This window comes from Mus caroli, chromosome 7, assembly GCF_900094665.2.
Source record: "Mus caroli chromosome 7, CAROLI_EIJ_v1.1, whole genome shotgun sequence".
NCBI lineage: Eukaryota > Metazoa > Chordata > Mammalia > Rodentia > Muridae > Mus > Mus caroli.
The window spans coordinates 23,924,805-23,929,274 of NC_034576.1; positions in this window are offsets into that span (position 1 = coordinate 23,924,805).

A 4,470-nucleotide genomic window follows, 5' to 3' on the forward strand; every position below is an offset into this window, starting at 1 on the left:
TTCTAGGCAGGGGCTCTACCACTGAGCCACGCCCCCCAGCCCCTCACTGGGGGATTCTAGGTGGGTCTCTACTTTCCCAGCTATTTCCTAAAGTCCCTTCCTCCAGCCCAAACCAGAGCTCCTTTGTTGAAACCCTCTCTGTAAACTCTTGGGTCCTTTCAATGGCTACCTTTGATAAAGGCTGCTAATCTTTCCAGTTCTAGTGCTTCTCCAGGCATTGTGGCTCCCTGACCCACTGTTTCTGCTCTTGTCTGCTGTCTCTTTCTTAAACTCAACCCAATGACTCAGTGTGAATTTGGTGTTCGTTTCCTGCTGAGCATCCTAAGCAGGTAGCTGCTCCTGACACCAGCCCTTACTTGAGTCTGTCCCAAATGCTTTGTATGAAGTAGCCTATTCATTAGCATGACAGCTGGTGTACGGGCAGAGGCTTGCGGAAGTTATGAAACCAGTTTTAATTTTCAGAATGAAAAAAATGGCCCACCCAGGATTTGAATCCCGTGGGCGTTTTAACTGTTAATAATAATTGTTGAGCAACCAGGAGTTACTGTTACTGAGCAGTTACTGAGCAGGGCAGTTCAGAGTGCGTCTGATGGCGCCCTCTGGTGGCCACGAGGAGTGTTGCAGGGCAAGAGTTCCTATCCAGCCTTGTTCTGCCTTGCCCTGAATCTGCAGCATAGTCACCAATAAATAATGACTGCCCTACTTTCCAGGCCGTTTTTCCTTTTTCTTTTTTGGAGAAGGTGGAGTTGGAACAGGGCCGTAAGAGAAAAGTAGCGCGTGCTGAATCCTGAGGTGATGTGGGGGAAGGGTGACCACCACTTGGCCAAGAGCCTGAACATTTAGAACTTTGTCCTGTAAACTTGGTTGGAACAAATAAACCTCAAAGATAAAAAACCGGAGGGTCAGAATGAAGTTTAAAAACAACCAACAAGGGGTGAGGTGAGGCATGACTGTAATTTCAGAGCTCCGGAGGCTGAGCTAGAAGATAATGTGAGGTCAGGGCCATCCTAGGCTGCATTTCCAGACGTTCTGTCTCACAAAACAAAACAAAACAAAACAAAACAAAACAAAACAAAACAAAACAAAACAAAACAAAACACAAAACCTACCAAGGGTAGCCCGTGGTTCAGCTGCAAAGAACTAGCCTGACATGTTGAAGGCTGTATTTGATCACTGGCACCACAGAAATAGATCCCCCCACCTTTGTTTATGCTGGGATAAAATCTCTATGTACAGCCCTAGCTGGCTTGGAACTCACTCTGTGGACCAGGCTGGCCCTGAACTCAGAGATTTGTTTGTCTCTGTCTCCACCATCACATGGCTAAAATATTTTTCAATTTAAAATTTGTCTTCCCCACCCCCGCCCACACATACACTAAATGGGGTTTCTCTGTGTAGTCCTGGCTGTCCTAGAATTCACTCTGTAGACCAGGTTGGCCTTGAACTCACAGAAATTATCCTGGCTCTGCCTCCTGAGTGCTGAGAGATTTTGTTTTGTTTTGTTTTTTGTGTGTAGAGGTGTCAGAGTCAGTTTCTGTGTGGACAGCCCCCTTTCTCCACCCCATACAGCTTCCTTCCCTGTGTATGACTTCTCTGAGTGGGTGCCATGACACCTCCTCAAACCAGCATCTCCTGCCCTTGCTCCACTTCTGCCTCCCCCCGACCGTCAGTCCTATGCAGCAACATGCTCAGGAGCGCTTTGTTTTCTGTGAACGCTGGATTTTAGCATTTTATTTCTTATTTCTTTATATAAGGTGTGAGGAGCTCCAAGGATCGTAGTGACAGAACAATCTTGCTAGCCTTAAACAGTAAGAGGTGGGTGGAGGGATGGGAAAGAAGGGAGGAGAGATGGGTTTGTCTCCTAGAAAAATGTATTCAGCTAAGCATGGGGGCAGGGTCTTAGCACCTGGGAAACGGGCGGGTGGATCAGGAATTCAAAGCTGTTCTCAGTTACAGAGTGAGATTTAGACTGGTTTACCTTTAAGAAACAAAATCAATGTCTGGGAGTTAATGTCTTTAATCCTAGCACTGGGGAGGGCAGAGGCAGGTGGATCTCTGTGGGTTTAAGGCCAGTCTGCTCTACAGAGTGAGTTCCAGGATAGCCAGGGCTACACAGAGAAACCCTGTCTCAAGCTCCACTCCCCACAATCAACCAACTAACTAACTAACTAACTAACTAACTAACTAACCAACCAGTTGGATGTAGAAATGCACATCTTTAATCCCAGGCCGGAGGATCTCTGCAAGCCCAGGACTACATAGTGAGACTCTGTCTAAAATAAAATAAACAAGTAGGAGATGTAGTCAGGAGGAGCTGGGGTTGCCATTATGGTGATTTGAATATGCTTGGCCCAGGGAGTGGCACTATTAGGAGGTGTGGCCTTGGAATAGGTGTGTCTTGTTGGAGGAAGTGTGCCACTGTGAGGTTGGGCTTTGAGGTCTTTTATGCTCAAGCTCTGCCCACTGTGGCGGAGGCCCTCCTCCTGGCTGAAGACAGTCTCCTGCTGCTCTGGCTCCTTAAGCACTGTGCTTGCCTGCACTCCACCATGCTTCCTCCCATGGTGACAATGGACTGACCCTCTGAACCTGTAAGCCAGCTCCAACTAAATGTTGTCCTTTATAAGAGTTCCCTTGGTCATGGTGTCTGTTCACAGCAGGAAAACCCTAATGAAGACACAATGGTGGACCAGAGTCATGTTCTAAGGATCTGAACTTTGAACTTTCTCAAAGAAGAACTTTGAAAAAAGAAAAGGGCAGAAAGTGTGGCTCAGACCCTAACGAAAGAGATGCAGGAGGTCGTGGCTTCTGCCTAGAGTCTACCAGTGGCAGCCGGGAGTGTTGCCAGTGTGCGCAAGGTTCTGGGTTCAATCCCTGGCACCACAAAATATAGAAAGAAAATAAACCATGATGTGCACCGTGCCTTTCTGAAGCTGCCTAAGAGCACTGGTGATCCAGACTGGTGGCAGGAGCTGGTGCACACTGTCTGGTGGGGAGCTGGGTAACACAGCAAGATTCTGTCTAAAAATTTTTAAAAAGTTGTAAAAAGTGCTGCGGATGTAGCTCAGGGAGAGAGTGCTTATCTAGTTCCCTTACCACAATGTCCTGGATTTGATCCCCAGTACTGGGGGGGGGGGCGCGAATCCTCGTAATCCTAGCATTTAGAAGACAGCAGTAGGAGAATCAAAAGCCCAGTGTTCGCCTGGGCTGAGCAGTGAGTTCAAGGCCAGGCTCATCACATGAGATTCGTCTCACAAATAAATCACATATTTTTATTTATAATATACAGTAATATATTACAGAGATTATATTATAGCATATATTATATATTAAGCATATTTTTGAATTATACATTAAATATATTTATAGGTTATATATTATTATATACTATATAAGGATCAGGGGCCTTTACTAGGAGAGGGCTCCTGTAGGACTTCTTCCGAGGACACCCTCAGTCTCAGGGTGTGTATGGGAGGAGAACCAAGTAGGTGAGGGTGGCCTCACAGAGAACCTGGGTTTGTCTCTTTCCCTCTGGGGTGCACCTGTCCAAGGAGCAAGCCCTGAGGGGCCCACATTTGCTGGTGGATGAGACCAGATCCTATGAGTTTATGGGAGTATCAGTCATCTATCATCTGTCTGTCTGTCTGTCTGTCTGTGTAGGCATTTATCATATATTTGTATATCTATCTACATAAGATCTATACCTATTATCACTTTATATATATACATAATTCACATACAGTCTGTCTGTGTGTCTGTCCAGGCATTTATTTTATCATCTATTTGTATATATATGTATCTATCATCTATTATCAATTTATGTATCTATCAGTTATCTACCATCTATCTATCTATCTATCTATCTATCTATCTATCTATCTACCTATCTAGATATCTGTCTGTCATCATCAATCTACCTCTATATCTATTGATCTTTCATTTTATCATCTATTTATTCATCTACATATCCATCTATCATCTATTTATTATCTATCTATCTATCTATCTATCTATCATCTGTTTATCAGTCTACCTATATATCTCTCAATCATTCATTTGTTACCTGTTTGTCTATCACCTATCTATACCATCTGTCTTTCACGTGCAGCTCTATATGCAGGCACCCATGCACAGCTGTGCACGCACATGTGGAGAGCAGGGGTCAACCCTTGTTGCCCTCATGTGTCCTGCACATTTTACCTTGGCATTACCTGTCAACTTGACACAGGCTAGAGTCACCTGAGAGGAGAGAATGAAAGACTCCGAGAGGAGCCCATCGCTCAGGCCTCAGGACAATAGCGGACACCCAAGAACTCACAATAGACCGAGCTTGATGCAAACCACATGAAGCTTTATTCGGGGAAAGCCAGAGCTCTAGGGACGACTCATATCCCACGCAGGGGTAGAGGAGTCGACCTCGAGGGGAAAGAGGTCCCAGTTTTTATAGGCCCTCAGGGGAGAAAGGAGAAGGGG